The sequence below is a fragment of the Falco cherrug genome, chromosome 12 (genome assembly GCF_023634085.1).
Source record: "Falco cherrug isolate bFalChe1 chromosome 12, bFalChe1.pri, whole genome shotgun sequence".
Classification (NCBI taxonomy): Eukaryota; Metazoa; Chordata; class Aves; order Falconiformes; family Falconidae; genus Falco; species Falco cherrug.
This window is the reverse complement of record NC_073708.1, coordinates 13,578,990-13,599,102: the sequence shown is the minus strand read 5'-3', so window position 1 is coordinate 13,599,102 and position 20,113 is coordinate 13,578,990. Positions and strand designations below refer to the sequence as shown.

General features: G+C 36.6%; 1 protein-coding gene and 1 long non-coding RNA gene across 5 annotated transcripts in view; one reads left to right on the top strand and one right to left on the bottom strand.

Moving 5' to 3' along the window:
• Nucleotides 1-20,113, top strand: part of LOC114014455 (uncharacterized) — a 331,094-nt gene that overhangs the window by 179,795 nt on the left and 131,186 nt on the right. The gene's annotated exons all lie outside the window — the stretch shown is intronic.
• Nucleotides 1-20,113, bottom strand: part of OLFM3 (olfactomedin 3) — a 65,945-nt gene that overhangs the window by 37,467 nt on the left and 8,365 nt on the right. For 2 of the 4 annotated variants that reach the window (XM_055724708.1, XM_055724709.1), the window contains exon 2: nucleotides 2,842-2,989. The exons of the other annotated variants lie outside the window; for them this stretch is intronic. The gene's annotated coding sequence lies outside the window, so the exon portion shown is untranslated. The remainder of the gene's footprint in view (nucleotides 1-2,841; nucleotides 2,990-20,113) is intronic. 4 annotated transcript variants of the gene reach the window in all.

Here is a 20,113-nt window from a genome sequence, read left to right as displayed (position 1 = left end):
AGTCTGGGAAAGCAGACTACAAAACCACACTTAACAGAGGACATTCAAGCAATCTTGTTTTATTCTGAAATCTAACTGAATATTTTGCTGCTGCCAGTCTTTCATGTTTATTTACTGTTAAGGTACATGTCTGAGCAGCACAGAAGTGGTCTGCAGTTCTTGTGTGGTTTTGATTCTTCAGAACTCATGGTTATAGTTTCTTAAGCAAAAGAAAATTTGGGCAATTTATATTAGCAAACCATTTTCTCTAACTTCATCAGGTTGTTTAATAAATGACATGACCTCGTCCTAAAAATTTTACATGGCTTATGTAAATACATGGATGTAGAACACTCCCTTAATAGGTATTAGTTTTTTGTGCTACAGTTTGATTTCTGTGTTTAGAGCAACTGAATTCAGAATCAGATTCCCAGATATGGACCTCTTTCCAGACTGAACTCTGGCTCCAAACTTTCCATCTTTCTTTCATATACTTCCCTAGGAGTTGTACCTTGAGGGTATTTACAGTAAGAAATTGAGGTATCAGACTGCAGACTTCGATTTGCTAAGGTTCAAGTCTTCCTAGTATGGACTTTCCTAGTAGTTCTTTGACGGCACGACTAATTGCCTATAAATAAATTTTGGGCTGTGCAATATGTTTAGAACAGATAGCAGCACACCAAGTAGTACCCAAGCACTGTTCCTTGATGACTTTCATTCCTGCTGTGAATTCCCACATATATGGGAAATGTCATGGCTATAAACCCCTTGAGCTGATCAGCAGTCCCAGAGACAAACAATACACTGGATTTGTAAATATTTACTTTCAAAGTGTAACAAAGTATCATATATAAATGAGCTCATCTGTTGATGCTACCCATTCTCAATGCATGTTGTTAACTTGAAACATACAGGAAATTGAATGGAGGTAATGGTCAGGCCCAGGCAAACTGCTTCAAGTGGTTTAAAATAACAATGGCCTGAGCATGAGTACAGAAGAAAGTATGTGACTCCTGCAGCCTTGCACAGAGTACTCTGAAGCCTGAAATGTGTGATCATAGACAGTTCTACCCTGAACACATCAGAGCAAGGAGGCAGAGCGAAGGAGACGGGAAAAAACTGGTTTACATAGAAAATAAGAAACTTCAGCTTTTACCTTAGTTGCATTGTACTCTAGAGATAAAGCTGGAAAGCTAAGGTTGAATGTATAGAGGTTACAAATACTGTTTAGATATAAATGCCATTTATTGTTTTTACTCTTTTGTCTTTGCATTTTGGGCCTTGGTGGAATTAGTGTTTATTTCAGAAGATACTGTTCATGTGTTGCTGCAAGTTTACGCTGTCCTGGACTTGGCAAGGGTGCTAGAATCTAATGAAACCAGTATAAGAATGAAGGTTGGAAATCAGGATGCACACCAAGAATGGTAACATCTCTTGCTTCGACTCCGATGTGAGGTATTAGAAGTCAGATGCATTAAGGAGGAAGCAAATGGAATCTAGTCCAGCTTGCTTGGCCGTCAAAATAATGTAATTATAATAGCTCTTTAGTGGGGTGGAAATATCCAATTTCCCCAAAGACCAATCTGGCTTAGCAATGCAGACTTTCTGACTTCATATTCTAATGCTTGCTTCACAAGATGCCTCATTTCTCCTTCTGTAATGGATTGGAAACAACATTGTTTCAGAGCACAAAATGCAAGTACTGCTCCATTAGGCAAAACAATTCTCTAGGAACTTACCAAATAGAAAAATAGAGCAAACTAGCCCTACAGTCTATAAGTGAAAAATGTCAGATTTTAAATATTAGATATCTGTAGAGAAGATAATCAAACATACTACCCATCACTGAGACAATCTGGAGAAAATAGTGTGGCTGAGATGACTGTACAGACCCTTTAACAATGAAATAGAAACTGAAAAGGCTGACAGTTTGGAATTTCAGTATCTTAGAAAAGCGCTGCTGAAGAAGAATGTGGTTTATCAGATGCTAAAGGACAGATGATAAATTCCATACCACTTAAAGCCATTACTTATGCCAAAGGCATATGAACTGCAATGTAGCTATAACATAGTATACCGTTTTATGCATTATGAATGTAGCCACTAGGATAAAAAGCCTTCCAGTATTCTATACAGACAGTTAAGTTACAGCACAAACTCAGTCTTTAGTAATTATGAAGAATCTAAGGCAATTCACAACCTATACTCATACTGTAATATAAGCCTTCTGGACTGGGAAAGAGTTGTCTGCAATCTGTTGTAAAAGAGGAAAAAAAGCAAAAATACTAATTAGGCTAATATTTACAAGATTACACGAGAAAGTAGGGAAGAAGAAGGAAAATAGAATTCTATAAATAAAAAGAACAGATTAAACGAGAAGGAGATGTATGCAGTAACAGAATAACCTGAGAATTAGCAGATGATTCTGTCTCTCTCAGACTAGAGGCGGTCAAGGTAAAGAAACAAGAGAGGCAGTGGGTGTTCGGGTTTACAACAATCTGTCAGTCTGGAACATTGTTATGGAAAGCTGAAAGAGGTAATATTCTTTATTCCTTAATCTATGGTGACTCTTTTTAATATTTCCTCAGTCTGGTACGGTGTTCCTACTAGTTAATATGCTAACAATCTACCAAAAGAAAACTACTGTAGCTGACAATTGAGCTCTTTCACAGGGAGAATGAAACAGAAGAGTAAGAACTAAGGTTGACATAATACTAGAGAACAGATGCTTTCTGGTTTGTTAGGATGCTTTGGGACTCTAGCTCTCCTGCACTGGCTGAGAAAAGATGTCTCAGCATGAAGAGATCTCAGGGTTACATGACTGCCTTGCTCACTGTCTTCCTGGACCTCTGAGACAATCACCTGTTGCCACCATTGGCTTCAGTCAGCTCTGATTTGTGTTATGATGTGCAGGTTCTCCTGGCAACATCGAGGCTGCAGTAATGTGGGTGATTTATGATCATGGTAGTGCTTCTCTTCTGGTCTTTTACTGGATACATGTCAGCAGTTCCTGAAAAGCGAATGAATAATTTTTAGGAAATGCAGCAGAAACGTCAGGCTGTAGTACTGAGATATAGGTCTAAAGGAAAAGGATTGGTGTGTTACTATTTCTTCTGAGTTCCTTATCAATAGTAAAGGAGTGTATATATATCACTAAAAAATCTTGTATACAGTGGTGCTTTTTGATGTTTTCTATTCCATGCATGAATTAATCACACTACTGAAGTCTGATTTAGTTTTACTGAGATACAAAGGAATGCACATTTAATTAAAAATTTCTCTGACTAGCACCTAGTCAAAGATGTTTCATTCCAATCAACAATTGGAGGGAATTTCCTGCTAGAAGTTGACTATTTAATCAATGAAATGATGAACGAAACCCTCTTATTTCACCTTATGGAACCACTGATTGTTATTTCAGGACCTGTTTTTTTCCTGCTTATGACACAGATTTGTAGATATCCTGTAATTAAAGGAGTATGCACAAGAATGTGAATGTGGGATCTGCCTCTGCTTTTGAAGTAAAACCTAAGTTACTTGTTGCTCACAGGAATTGAAAAGAATGCTTAGAATTGAGGAAACTACTGCAGCTTTTTAAAGAGTCTTGTAAAATATAATATGAATTTCTAAAAATGTGTAATTTCTATCAATTAGTGCATTGGAACTTGAAACATTACATGATCAAACATCATTGACTTCCAAGATACTTAATTGTGTGTCAGTGTGTTTGTGAAATAGAAGCACTGACGTAAACCTTTCCTGGCAAATGTGTCCTGTCCTGTGCAAAACTGAAGTGCACTTCCAGAGGACAGCAACAGCCACACTTTCTGACCAAGACCTGCCACAGTGCTGTAGGAGGAAAGATGCATCAGTGAGAATGGCTGAGGTTGTTTTAATGCAAGTAACATCCTATCAGTTGAAGTATAAGTACTCTAAGAATTTTTTCTGGGAAAAAGAAGGGAAGTTACTGCTTTGTACTATGTTTTTTAAGAAATACAGTACAAGCTAACATCTTTTGTGAGTGAGGCAACACTAACAAAGAAATTAACAAACTGGAAGTGACATAAAAGGCTAAAGGGAGCATAAGGCATGCCAGTTATGTTCCCAGTAACATTCTTGAACTACAGGACACATGTAATTTGTGACACTTTTCACAGTACTGACTTGATCGCTTTTTTCTTTTCCCTAGCACACTATTTTGGATCTGCTCAATCCCACCTGCACATTCCATCAGATAGCCCAATATGTAGTGACAAGTTATGAGGGAGAACTCTGTAATGCTTAGATATAATTAATTAAGTGATTTTGAAGACTTTAGGACAAAAGGGAAGAGATGCACGGCCTGAAGTCTTTGTTAGTTTTAAGGCAAATTTATTCATTTCCCACTTAAGTAAAAGGTTTTATGACATCCTCTGTGAGCATAAAGCACTCAAAAGTAATTAATTCCAGCTGTACTTCTGGGATGATGCAGGGCTGAGAGTTTATGATGCAAGTATGTTAAATTGTTCAGTTTTGGAAGAATAGATTAAATGTCTTTTTGAGCTTTTGTCTGTAGTTTATTTTCTGTGATTCTGTGATAGTTCTGATGAAGGTAGGGAGCACAAGATTTGTTTCTGGGTGGAGGGAGTGAACTGGGAAGGAGAAAGTTTTCTGAAGTACCTGAGACTTTTCCTCTTTTCATATGGGATTAGGGCGAAAACATCCCCCAAAATACTATTAAAATGAGCTGTGTTCTTAGAGAGCAGCAGAATGACATAAAGCAAACTCTTCCGATACAGCTGACAAGAAACTAAGACACAAAAGTCACAAACTATCAACTAGGCTCTGGTCCCCTACAAACAGTCAAACAGAACAACTGTGGCATCTTAGTATATATAAGCTAGCTGTACCTCTTAGCTTCTCCTTAAATCAGTAGTTCATGTGATAAATTTCTAATAATTTTTAAGACAATGGTTCATCCTATATATCTTTGTGTTTGTATGTGAGCTCAGACTATGAAGTGCAGAGATGGCATAATGAAGGTTAGTGGAGCTCTCAAGTTCATGGAAGTTGCATGAATTAGAAATAACTTACTAAAACAGAGGAGGCTAAGCAAAATTAAATCTAAAAATATTTCATGCAGAGTTCATAACAGACTAAATAACACTTCCAGACAGCTGCAATGTAATTTTGCCAAACTGAGATAAAATAAATGCCAAGGAAGTATCAGAGTGAGCAAAGGAAGGGTCCCTCCTGTGTCCCTTTACAAGTATTTTTTCTACATTATTCCTTCAGTAAACAGGGATGGAATAAGAATGGAAAGAGCAAGAAACATTAAAAATCAAACTGAGCTCTGGACCACTCCCTCCCTCCTCCAGTTGATGTAGGAGTATATATTCCTGAAATCTCTTATAATTTGAAGTCAAACACACAAACAACATTGTCTCCCTTATTTTGGTAAACAGTGGAGGCATTATGAACTCGGCATTATATTGTGAAATCAGCTGTGACTGCTGAGGAAAATAAGGAAGAATGAGTCCTGTTCTTTTGTCCTCCCTACAGAGAGCTATACAGAATTTCAGGGCAGGGAGGAATACAAAAACGGATACAGGCTTGCCTCTTCTCTTCCCAAGATAGTCTGCCACTGCGAATGAGCCAGTGTGATAAGAATAGTAAATGCTTATGTTAATAGCAATAATTAACATCTTTGGGAGGAAAGGGGGAAACAATACCTTCTTTGTGCTGTTCATGTAATAGTGAAACAATCTAGTGCTCATTAAGAATTGTATTCCTAGGGAGTAATTTGGTGGTAGATGACCTATATAGTTTCCAAAGGCTTAACCTTATAAAGAGAGGAAGAATGGTCTTAGATCATCTGGAAATGAGTGTACTCTACACACTAGAAAAGCTTGAAGGGACTGGAACGCAATTTTCATTCCAGACAAGGGATCAGTTTGTGTCACTTGGCAAATAATTCTACTGCATTTTCAGCTTTTCAGGTTCAGTCAGTGGACTGAAGAGTAGACCAATTTTACAGTGAGGGTTTCCTGATACGCAGGCTGTGGTAACTCCACGGAGGTGGAAGCTGTCACAGCAGTGGAGTTAATCAGCTGTCTCCCAAGTGCCATAGGAGCTCCTCAGAGGGACTCCACAGAACTCCTTCATATGGGTTAATTGTAGGTTATCCAAGCTCATGTTCTTTGTTCAACCAAATTTTAATTCACAGAAAGACATTAAGTATTTAAGTCTGGAACAAGTCTGACTGAATTATTTTCCATTTCGTTGTCTTCCAAATTGCTCCTTAATTTCTCTTTGGTAATAACAATAATTTTAATTTGCACAGAGACATTAATCTAAGGATGTCACAGTATTTTAACATGGTCAGTCCAGCCCAGCAAAAAAGAGTTATTCTAAAATCCTGTTAGCTCCCATACGATGTGAACAATGTGTGTTCTTGTCACGGATATGAAACTACAGTTAAATTCTTAAAACCCTGGATGACTGCAATAGAGGTATAACTGCATGTAACATCTTTTGATTGTAGTTGAATACCCCTGTGATGAAATCTAGCCACTAAGCTGCAGATTAGGTATAAAAAGCATATCCTATATATGATATAAATATACCTTCTGTATGACTCAGTAGCATGTCTGTATGCTGCTTCACAATGTATGGAGAACATATGTGCGTGTATGAGAACATCCCATAAATGCACTTTGTTTCTAGATTACACACAATAAATATGAAACACTAGTATTATCTCAACATTAAACATGGTAAAGGTAATAATATATTAATAATGTGAAGCAATTGTTATGTAAAGGTAAATCCCTAAATTCTTATTCAGTTAGACAGGTTAAGTATTAAGGATTTTGCTCCATATTGTCTGTTCATCAAACATAATCACTTGCTTGCAAGTCTGCATGGTAAAAGAAATTGTGTTATCTGTCACTGTGTACAGAAACAAAAGATACCAGTTTGGTTTTCACACTCTGCTGTTGCTCTGAAAATTGAGCTGAAAAAAACCCACACGAATTTGAAACTAACATATCTGTGTTTTGTAGATTTCCAGTCCTGGTGTTAGCAAATAAAGAAACAGCATCTGCATGATAACTAGTAGAAAAACAATGATCAAAATCCTTACTGAGTATAAATGATGTTTATCTCCATAGACCTTTCTGTGTATGAAATGTAGCTCTGAGCTTACCTTAGGGTGGTTGTTAGTGGTGACTCTGGGTATTAAATGTCAGTGTATTATGCAAGTTTAGGTGTCTTCTCAAAAAGTACTGAGCTCCATTGTGTCTTTTGATATCTAGGAGTAAACCTGAAGTGACAGTCTTCAGATAGTACCTTGTTTACACCAGTTTAAGGGGTGTCAGAATTTTGTCCTCTACACATTGCTGTTGCTGATTGGATCACGAGATACATAGAATGAAGACACTCAGGGTAATCTATCCTTTACAAAGCATAACGATTCTGTTATCATCTGGGGGCAAAAAAAAATCTTTACACATGCCTGGTTAACTCAAAGCAACCTGTAACAGTGGACGTGCTTGTTGGAGTATGTTGATTTATTTGAATATTAAGGTCTTACCAGAATAAAATACTTATGCAGCAATTTTACTTAGCTAATGATGAACAAAGAGTACATAGTAGCATGACTTTCTTTGTTAAAAAACTTTCAAGCAAAGGAGAAAAGGCAATTGAGAATTCTACTGCACATAAAGCAGTTAGACTTCTCTTTAGCACCTTTTAGAATGGCTCCAGCTCCCAACTCAGCCTGACCTGTCTGAGACCCTCTGGTGACAGAAATGACTCTAAAAAATGTCATCTTATTTCAGCTTAGGATTCCTTCAGTGAGGAGGGGGGAAGGAGGAAAATGGGGGCAAGGATGTTAAATAATGGTGGCCTGATTCTGTCTTATCTCTCTAGCTATTTAGTGCTGTGTGGGTGTCAGTCCCAGGCATAGCCAGTAATTACTGGCCTGGGGATGGCAGGATTGCTCTAGGACTCAGTAACACCACAAAATTATGGCAAAGAATTTAGTTAGGGTCAGATCCTCAACTGCTATAACTCTGCCTGTCTGATTCTGGTAGTGCTCAGGGGCTGCAGCATCTCTGTTAGAAGCAGAGACCAGAGATAAGGTAATTTTATGCTATGCTTGTGCACCATATACTGCCTTGAATGGACAAAGCAAAAGGACTTATCTGAAGGGTTACAAGTTCTGGCATCCTCAATATAATTCTGTTTGGGTCTTCCAAAATATTTTGAGTCCATAGAATCATTTAAGCAATATTCTACCTGCATTGATCTGCTGTGTGCCATTGCTCCTCCCCTTAAAGTACAATCACTTTGTCTGGTATTAACCAAGAAATTGACTTCAATTCCCATTCTCGCTTATCTGCAGCTCATATATGGGCTTCTAAAGTTCTCAGCTTCAGAAGCTTCTTTTTGCCTTTCGTGATGCTTTGGAAATGGCAGAGCAAAAATATCTAAGAAATCCAAACTTGGAGAAACTTTCAACAAGGTTGTTTGTGTTTTTTCTTCTTTTTTTTTTAATTTTTTTCCAGGCAGTAAAAGAAAAAGAGTACTGAAATACAAAAATAAAATCAATCTTTTCCAGAAGGACTTGATTTGGACTGCAGCATTATTGCATTTTTCTGATAAAATGTCTTTATAACTGCAGCATGAATAAATAAAAACTGTAAACCCGTTCTGTAGGACGGATCTTTTGGCATCAGAGGCCTTGATGATGTTCTTTGGTCATAAGCCAATCCTTAGTCTTTGCCTCTGTTTCCCTGCTGCAGTGCAGATACTGTTCACAACTACATTGATTCTTGAGCAGAAACATTGTCCTAACACTAACCAGCCAATTAAACTCCAACATGTTCCTTTTCTAGCTGTAGAATAAGGAAATTTCTTGCCTTGAGATTGTGCTATACAAATCCCTTGTGAACCCCATAATAAGTCATCTTGTTTACTCTTTTTAGTCTTTCTTATACGAAAGCTATCAGTTTTTTCTTCTGCCTACTGTTTGATTTTCTCAGAAGAAAAAAATCAAGACAGAAAAGGATGAATTAGCAGTTCCCAGGAGCACAATGAAAGATTTACTTGAATAGCAGAGCTCAAAGCAAATCTATACACGGGATCCATTCATAATTATATATTCATAGTAGCCCTACAGAACCATATTTGTTTCCCAGATAGACAAGAAAACATGGACATTACCTTAAGAAGTTTTAGTAAAATTTTTTGTATTACTAAAAGGCTGTTAGGCCTCATGAAGTTCTGGAAGGCACCTTCTGGACTATTGTATACTGTATCTGTTACCTGCCAGAAAGGCAACTGTTGGAGCTGGGTGGACTCTTTGCAGAAAATGTAATGTGGTCTTGTCTGACCACAAAGTCACTGATACTAGGCTGATGTCCCCAAGTGTCTTTGGCAAAGGCTGTGGTATTGACCCACCTGAAACCTTGCCTTGAAGTTCTGTTACAGTTCTGTTTCTGAAAGCATCTGGCATTCTAGTTTATATGGATAATTCTAACCAGTCAGGTTAGCATATGTGCTTATTTTTGAAACCTGACAGGGCAAGTATTTCTAAGTGTAAATACTTATCTGAATTTAATAACGTGTATTTCTGAAAATACTTAAGCGCACAACTTTAAAATCGTGTGTATATAATACCCAAAACGGTCTTGAAAACAAACAAAGTGAAAGTACGGATGATAATAGTTGTTTTTTTTTTAATCTTAGTGGAATATCCTGATAATATTTGCTTAAGTCTTAGTACAACATAAGAGAATACTAAGAGTTAGAAATGATATTTTCTGTCTTGATAGTAGCATAGAAGATGTGGTCTCACCTTAGAATAGTATTGAAATTTTCATTTAGGATGACAACTGATATGACAACTTCTATTTATATGCATTTATCTAGCTATATTTATAGGCCCGACTTGCAAAGTTCTATATGTTTTCAGTGGAAAAATAAGCAAATAAAACTGAAAAATTATTTTAAAATCCAGGCATGTAATCTTCCTCCTTATTCTTTAAAATACATTTAGGTAGTTACATTTATTATTAAAAGGTATGAAAAAATGACTTCAAAATCTAGTAAATGATGCAAGAAACTACAAAACTAGTAGGGAAGAGCTTTTTTCTTTGTTGCAAACTACTTGAGACTGATGGCTAGCTAAAGAGTGATAAAACCTGGGAACAGCTGTAAATTACATTGTATAGGAATCTATTTCAAATATATAGTAGCTTATTCCTTGCTTTGCTTTCCGACATTTCTCACACATACATTGAAAGAAAATCAATCATCTCATACTCTTCTACACTCCCCTGCCATTGAATAGTACTTAATAGTCTTCTGTATTGTTTCAGTGACTGATCCCTTTCTTCCCCTTCTTATCTTTGGGTCTATACAACATGTCAGAGATCCCTTGCCTATTTTCCCTATTTTTTTCATAATTGTATGGAATTACTTTTTAGAGAGTACAACAGGAGCCTGGATTTCTCCACCCCTGTGATCAGTAAAACAGATACTGCTTTGTAAGCATTACTTAACTCTGGGTGGTCTTGTTATAAACAACAGGGGCTGAATCTGAGTACGAAGAACTGGGAAAAAACATTGCAGCAGTGAAATGTGTTAAGCTGTATCATACTTTGCTGAGAAGTGCTGAAAGCCCCATTGCATACTTAAAAATAGACTGCACTGTATACTCAATAATAAGGCTAAGCAGATAATTTATCTAAACAATTTAACAAAATTAGCTTCCTCTTTTACTAGAATCAGTCTACAGACAGAGTACTATTTTCAGCAACATTTCTATAAATAGTTCCTGGTATATAGCTATTTTATGAATAATTCACAAACTTGAATGCTAAAATTGGAACTACTTTGGATTGATAAGCCATAAAATATACTGGTATTTCTTAAGTGAGTGGGCAAAATTTGTTATCCTGTACAAATGCAAGTACAAATTATAATCTCATATTAAAAAATCTTTTAAAATATTCACCTAACGGTCTGCTCTGTCATCAATTTTGCATGCTAAAAAAGGAGTACAAACAATTTTAAACCTACATTTGTTTAAAAACTGGAATGACTTTGTGGAAGATACTGTTTCTATTTGTTTGGTGTTTTTTCCCTATCTACTGAGGACAGTGCATTAGGAAAGAAAAGTACTGAATCATTTATCTTTTTCGTCCTCATTTTCTTCATAGGCATCTTTCACTGATGTGTTTGTCCAGTAAGAGGTAATCTTTGATGGGCATAGGCCTGCTGACTTAGTCACAGGTATGGTAACACTAACTCACAACTGATTGATGTTGCAAGTGAGAAATGAACCTAGCTTTGCTGCTGTGGCCATTATGTTTTCTTTGGAGATCTCTTGGTTTTGGTCATCTTGGTGGCAGAGGGGAGATATAAGCCTTCTTTAGGAAAACAGCAGTGTATTTTTAATGAAATATATCCCAGTCCCAATCTACTTTGCTACTGTTAGTCTTATTTTTAATATGCTGTTTATTAGGTCACTAGGTAGGTTTATTAGGTAGGTTAGTACCTTTATGAAAGACAAAATAGTCCTCAAGATATTATCATGTTGTTTCAGATATTTCCATTTTCAGTGTTTCCAGGGTGCTCCCAGTAGAATTATTTATTTAAATCTCACATCATATCATTTAGGATTCCTCTTATCTTCCCTTCCTATGCCTATTCTTTCAGCTTCTCAGAGTACCTAGTATATTTTCCACGACGTGTTCACTACTTAGCACATTCTGCTAAGTCCTTATTACTGTCACCCTTCTTCCCATCACAAGCTATCACTGTGTGATTAATTTTGTATTTTATCCTATAAGGACAATATCTCATGCGTTGAGCATTTATAATTTATAAAATAGGCATTGTTCCAAAACATGGAATTTGGAAGAAACAATTTTTTTTGTGCCATGTTACAACTGATATAGCAAAAAAAGTACTTGAATGCATTTATCTGCTCCATTCTGATTTTCTAAGTTGGAGCTATTAGCTCTGGGTACATGCTTTGGCTATGAGCCCGCATAGGGCTAGTTACAGGCATCTAACCAGGTTCCCCCGTGCCTTGCTTTCAGTGGGAGACAAAACCAAAAAGGAGAGCTGCAAAGAAGTCCCAGTGCCCACTGACCCTGACTGAACAGGTTAGGCCTCCAGATGGACCCTAGCATGAATCTACTGGTCCGTTTAGAGGCAGTCTCTGTCACAAAGAGATGTTTCACTTGAGAAAACAGATTTTGTAAGGGAAATGTACCAGAAACTATACCTATTGTGCTGGTTCTCACTTCAGAACCAGTGGTGAAAAAATCTATGAGAAGAAAGGCCCAGTGAAAATGATGATGTGCTCGCCTTAACAAAAGGCAAGAGTACAGGCCAGTAATACACACACACATATATGCAGTTCTTCTTAAGCCTTTATAGCTCTGTGCTACACCTAAGCTGCCTGGTTACAGGAATGTCTGTAGTGCAGCTGGATACATGCCTGTACAATGGTTTGCTGGAAAGGTTTTCCCTTTGCTGTGCCTCAAGGTAAACAGTGCAGGTGGTCTAGCTAGCATGTAGCTTTGAATTGGATTTAGAAGTCACTTTTAAAAGTCAGCAGTGGCATAGCATGTATCCCCAGTTAAGCATTTAAGGGTTTATTCTGAAATTCTTGTTAATTCCAGTGCTATCTTTGGTCTTTCAGCCAGTTACATTTCAAGAAAGTTAAACTTCAAGTAGAGTCTTGCAATGAATAGACACCATGGCACGCACTCACGCTGTGAAATCAGCCTTGTCATTTTGTTGGGCGGGAACTGCCCCAGTATCAATGACCGTAGGTCTGAGCATGCTGGTCCTAATGAAAATGGAAGTGCAAAGCTCTATTGGCTGGAAATGGGAAGGATGTGCTCTGTTCAGTGTAAAGATGTCTCTAACAGGATGTTGCCAATTTTAAAATGCTCTGATTTCAAAGAATAGTTCAGCAGAAAAAGCAGAGACACTGAAATAATATGCCTGATCTCCAAATGTGAATTGTCTGACTGGATATGTATTTTTGAAAATTTAAAATAACCAGATAGATTATTTAAGGTATTTCTTAAGCTTGTGATTAAATTGAGGTGGTAGGTGTGCTGATCATTAGTTCTTCCCACCACAATCAATGCTTTGTTAAAGCAGACTTGTGTTAAAAAATGGCCTCCCCAAACCAACCAATATGTAAAAAAGGGTATCTTTAGGCAGTGGGTTTTTTCTTGTTTGTTTCCTTGCTTCCCCACCCCCTCCACCCCCCCACCCGTCATGAAGCATTTTTGTTAAACTGATACTAATTGGAGTAACTGTCCCAGAATTTGGATATATGCCCTTGGAAGGATAGCTGCAAGCCTTTCCAGTCCAATGAACAAGTCGCTAGATCTGTCTGTTATGGACTTCTAAGTAAAATCAAATATATAGGGTGCATAAAACATAGTCATGTGAACTTTTGTAATCTTGGGATGTTTTCCTTAGGTTAACATTACATTTTGCTTGAAATGCACTTATTTGTAGCTCAGAGGAATCGGTTTGAATTATTATTAAAAATAATAAGAGAAATAACAAAATTCAGTGTATGAAGTGATATGGAAGGGACTGAAGGAATCTGTCAAAACTTAGCGAAACTCTTAAGAATCTCTCAAAACAGAAAAATATTAAAAAGGTTCCTGGAAAAAGAAGCCATCCTCTAAAGACAATTGAATATGGCAAAAGTAAATGCCTAGAAATTAAGAGGGATCTGTAAGGAACATGGCTAGTCAGAAAGCATTCCGAGATTGCAAACAAGGAGTGTGTGGGTACAGAATAATTCTTAGCATTTTGGAAGGAGAAGCCTAAGGACTTCAGTATGAAATTAGCTACTAATAGCATATTTTCTGCAGAGGAAATAAAAATATTAGAAAAGAAAGATCACACATATGAGTTTCTTAAAAACTGCAACTGTTTGGAAAACATGCTGACATGATACAGTAAGTCTTTAGAACTGTAATTGGGATTTACGACAATGGATAAGGAAAGTGTGATATTTTAAACATGAAAAAATTTGCCCAAGAGATTAGTTTCTGGAGGCAGGGGGCCAGAATAATTAGAAAGTGAAATGATAACATCAGTCGTTCTTGGAAAATCACAAAAGAAAAGTAGCATGTGTCCAAGAATACTAATGAGAAGGGGAAGTAAGTGTTAGAAAAGATCTAATATTCTGTAGGAGAAAAAAATGCAACCTTGTTTCTACTTAACAGGAGAACTAGGTGGTTAGGGCTTATAAGGATTTTTTTTCCCAATAACTACCATCACTGTTACCATCAGTTTAGAAAGTGATTTGTGGAACCATATGAACTGGTCATGCCCCTTGTACACAGTAACCAGTCTTAACCTTCTTTAATTTCTGTGGCATTTCTAAATGGGAGAGAGCTATAAGCAAGAACAATTTATTTTGTTCCTGACAGATACTGGAATGAATGCCAGTACCATCTGGGTGAATTTTTCTTCTGTATGAACAACAGCAGTAAACCTTAGGCATTAGTGTAGCTTTCTAACTTGACAAATCTAGAACTGGACAAATCTGAATACTACAGCTACTACCAGTATTGCATCAAAATCCCCTTCCTCCCATTTTCTCAAAACATTTTAAATTCAAGGCTCTCAGTATTGCCTGGTGGCTTCTTGGTACAGTGGCCTTATCCAGAGACATCAGGAAAGCCATGTCATTCTGTCTTTGGAGAGTGTTTTAAAATCTCCAAAGCAGGGAGAATGTCTCCTCAGTTCTCATGCAGGCCACAGGAAAAACAAATTTAGCCAATATACACCTTCCCTCTCCTTGTGCGTCATATCCATCACAGATAACTTCGTTGTATAGTCTGACAAGTAGAGGACTAGATCTGCCTGCACATTCCTGCATGCACAGATGATGCTGAAGGAGTTGGAAGAGCAGATGAGTAGCATTTGTGTTCTTCCTAATGTGTTGCTCTCTGGAGCTGGTTGCTCAGAGCAGGAGGAGGAAGACAGGGAAAGCTACTGTTGACTGCAGTATAAATACAGGCATTCTGAGAGGACAAATTGTACCTCTCTGCCCACTACAAAATTCCATAATCTAGTCCCTGGTGGCACCCACAAAAGCAAAGTTATTGCTTCATGAAATACTTTTTAATGATGATTGTGTGTTTCAGCCAATATAGCTTTTCATTCTTGAGTCCTTGAGATGAGAAAGACCACCTTAGAGAAGGGCGTGCTTAGTACTTAAAAAAAGATAACCATCACAGTCTAAATAAATGGGACATTCTGAGAACACTGATCCAGTCAGTATTTCCATTCAAAATTTTCTTCAAATGCATTCTCTTTTTCATTGAGAAGGACAAGTGTATCTGTCCTCAGGCTAAAGTTGTATTTTGCTGCTTGAAACAAAGGACAGAACATTGCTGCTATTGTATGATTTATTGTCCAGCAGTGTTTTACACCAAAGCAAACACAGTGGATGTAATGGAGGATGCCACACTTCTGAAAGAAATGTTTCCCATAGTGGGATTCTGACTGAAAGGACTGATACAACTGCTCAAGGTTTAATTTATAGGAAGGTTATAAAACTAAAGTAAACCAGCCACTTCTTCTGCCCTTAGTCCTTAAACCTTCACACCCCTCAACAGAAATAATTTAAGAAAGGAATATTTAAAATAGAAGCTACATCTTTAAATCAATAAAAATAGATATAGTGAATTAAACATGTTTCATAAATGAGTAGGAAATGAACATTAGAAATGATACAGATAACTCGTCCCTGGAAATGAGAGTTTATGAAAAAGATTGATGGCATAGAGTGGATAATGTAAAATGAGGTAGAGATCTTATTTTCCTTAAATAAACATTTAACCTTTTCCAGAGAAAGGGTCAGCATATTTCTAATTGCATTTTTTTATAATAAAATCACAATCTCACAAAGAACTACAATCCATAGGCTAGTAGTTAGCTTTGCTGAACAGAATTTTTAATACTATTCTTCCATGAGCATTTATGTGTAAAAAGTCTTTTGTCTCTCCAAAACAACAATCTTCTATCTCAGATCATCACAATTAATAATAAATTTGTAAGATTTTGGCAAAAGTTAGATCTATGAAAATAATCATGGGGAACATAAACTGCTGTATAGCTAGTTTGAATTTTTTTTTTGGATGCTGAAATTTGGTTTAAAGGCAGTTTTTCTGAAAACTTTGAAGAGCTTATGATGAAAATAATGTAGTGGGGTCTTTGTATTTTGCAATTTCTTGTACTTCTCTTGATTCAAATGCATTGACCAGCATTAATCAAAGTGACTTATACATAAAATTATTCTGTAAGTGACACCTGATTGAATGTTCCAGCTGTGGTACCGAGAAATACTTAAAAGCTCCTTAAATTGAAAGAAACTCCAAAGGTCTCAGAGAATTGCAATAGCAACAGTCACTCTAGGTAAGGACAACAGCAATCATTTAAAGCCACGAGGGTACCGTATGTAAATGTAAGGCCAGTAATTTGAACTTTGGATACACTTATTTTACTCTATCACTGCAGTGAAGATATTCACACTAGCTGACTTGAACTTTAACAGAATATGTATGTGGTTTTATGAGAAAGCAAGTCCAGAGGGCAAAGAAAGATCAGCAAAAGATGACTACAGCACAGAAATCTGAAGTCCTTGAATTGTGCTGCACGTATTGCTGATCACAGCAAGAATTATGGAAGGGAAACAAGGTAGACATGTATTGCTATACCATGTGCTAATACAGAGGTATTTATTTTGGCAGTGTATGCAGGACTACTATAGCAGAAGGTTATTAAAAACTATTTTAAACTTCTTATTAAAAAAGATTAGAATGCAAATTAATTATTTACCCTTGTGACAGCCACAACTGACTTTTTTTTTTTAATGTTGTAAGTGAACTTGTAATATCACAGAATGTAGAAATATGTGGTGCATACACAACTCCAGAAGTATTACGTGCAAATTCAGTAGAGGGGTAAAGATATAGCCAATCTCACTATTTATGTGCCTTCCTACCTTAGAGGAACTTCTCTTATTCTTTGATTTTGGTTTCAGTATAGTTTTCTGGGCCAGAAGGGGCTTCCGTAAGACGGGAAACTTTAAGTTTTGGGCAACGTAATATGGAATATAGCTTCTCATTTACTCATGTACCCTTCAACTGCATTTTTGTGTGTCTAGTTCAACTGCATGTTTTACTTACTTACGTACTGTTGACCTTCTTAAATGGCAATGCCCATATCACTCCATATAAATATATTAATCACAAAGAGAAAGAAAAGCATAAGCACTTGCAGAATTTCTGTTGGGGACCGAGGTAGTGTCTGGGAGTCAGTAAATTCTTGCCTGTTACATGGCAGCTAGAGGTGGATGTAGGATTAGCCTTCAGGTTAAAGAGTCAGAGGGGAATTTGAGGCTTTTAAAAGACAAAAAAACAGGTGATCATATTCTTTGCTTGTGGCTAAAGCTGATCGTCACGGGAGATTGTTAACACATATGATTTTAATGTTTTGATAATTATGCATGTATTCAGAGACAGGATGGAAAACAGGTCAGTGGCAATCTTTGTATCTTGAGCTGTTTCTAGGATACATTCAAACAGGACTGACTATTGCTGCAAGGCAGAGAACAAGTCTATCCATGAATCAGATGTCCTCCATGTGGGCAGGAATACACATAGGACAGAGATATGACTAATTCTTCATATGTGATGTACTTTATCTCAAAATCATCTAATGTGTTTCTTTCAGAATACCTCAATAAGGAGTAAGCAGAATAAGCAGTGAGGACTAACTAAAGAGTTACTGAAAAATGTATTAGAGCACTGGGAGAGTACTTATACTAGAATAAATTTACTTAGGGGACAGACTGAGAAGTATAAGAATAATAAATACTTTACAGAACGTAAATTTGTTTATTCTACTGAATTTACTGGTAGTGCAAGTGGGCAAGGATATTATATCCTATGTCTGAAAAAGGAGAGATTTATACCAATAAATAATTATTTCTCAAATATACAAAATAATACAAAACCACTGTCATAAGTAGAATTCGGTTTAACTAAGAATCGTGGCTGTCAGTTAACTAAGAGTTGTCATGGACAAAATGGTAAAGAAGATGGATCACAGTATTTCTACATCTCCCATAGCAAAAACAATGCCCAGGAGATACCTCAGTATCTCATTAACAAAAAAATTAGAATTTCCAATCATTCTGAATTGACCAATCCAAGGACTTTACTAAAGTCTATGCATGTGATCCTTAGTTTGCTGCTGAAAAAGTTGAGAAATATAAATTCAGTCTTTATAGCTTTAGGGTAAGAACTGTGATGAGGAAAAATCAGAATCTTCTCTTCCAATAAAAAAAGATAAGAAAACAAATAATAAGATTATGTTATCACAATCTCCCAGTTGAAAACTATTATTCATGGTAACATTGCACTGAGAAGATATACAGAAAATGCCTTAGATATAAATCATCATTGTATAATAATACCAGTGTTTCTTTTTGCCATAGAGTTTTATAAAGTTCAGTATTTACTGAAGTCTTTTTAAGACCTGACGAAAGCAAACTAAAAAAAAAAATAAAATTGTATGAGCTCACAATTACTCTTTGTATACACTGGATAGATCAGTATTTCCTCTAGGAATGGACTTTAACCATACCCAACAAAGTCTAATCGAAAAATACGAACAGAAACAAAGAAACCACTAGATATCTCAGATTACCTGAGCCATAAGAAGAGGATGTCACATACTGAGCCTTTTGACATGGTATCTTATAGTATCCTTGTTGTAGTCAAACTGGGGAGTTATGAACTAGATGGGTAGATTACAAGGCAGACAGAGAAATATTTGAACTGGTAAAGGGAGGTGGTTTGAAATCTGACTTGCAGCTGCTAATAAGAGGCATTGCTGAGTAGCTGATGTTTAACATCTTCAGGATAACAGAGCAGAATGACACATAAGTGGAAATCACCAGTCAGAGCTGCTGTTCAGAGGGGCTCTGAAATGCTGGAGGTATGGGCTATAAGACCTACAGGGGTCTCTGATTGCACTGATGATCAAGTTTCATGACCTGTTTTCTATAAAGCAGCTTCAGACTATTCAAGAGTTCATGAAAAGGTTTTTGTCATCTACTTAAGGATGCATTTACCATGAATGAGCAACTACCAAGTATTATTTTAAAGTGGTGTTGACTGATTGAGAGGTTAATATCATTCCCTGTGTTTATCTTCAGGAAAACAAGTTTTATTAGACTACGTTTCACTATGAATAGGTTTTTTTTTCTGAGTTGCACTTTTTTTTTTATATATATATAATTTCTACTTATCCATGTCTTAAAATAATTACCAGGAGGGATGTAACCTCTAAAAGAGTTATTCAAGGTTCTGATTTTGGCAGATTTTACCGTACTGTTGTCCTGAAGACATCCAGATTGGGGAACCAGAGCCATAGGGCAGATCCTGGGAATGCACTGAGACTGATAGCAGGGGAAGTCTGCACAGCCCTTTGCCCCTCTTATAAATTAATTTTTGAAAGTATGTTAAGTAACTGTTGTTCAAGATAAATCAGCTACCAGAACAGAAATTATGTCCAGGCTGAATAAAGGGAATACAGTGTTGTAACTGGCACATTGAACAAGGCTTTTTTTGTATCTGAAAAATAGCTCCTGATTTAAAAAGTAAATCACTAAGTGTATTAGAAAGGCTAACTCAAAAGAAAATAATCTGTTGAATGGTGCTGATCCCACAGGAAAGGTAATTTTACCTTGAAGCAACCACCCACAATTCTGAACATTCTTTAAAACATATATTGTAAAATAATTCGTTGGCTACGCTGAGGTGATAGAAGTAACTTTCAGGCTTAAAATTGCTTTTCAGAAATCTTTTCTCTGAATAATATATTTCCAAGAAGCTTTCAATTCATTGTCAGTCTGAGTAAAATATGTGCAGGGCATATTATAAATAATTTAGGAGGTCACAGTTCTCCAAGAAAACTCAAGGACTTGGCAATTCTGATTTTGTTAACCTGTCATTTGTCATTCATTTCTACAATGATTTTATTGATGGAGTGATTTGAATCTGTGTTTTTTCTTGTTTAATAT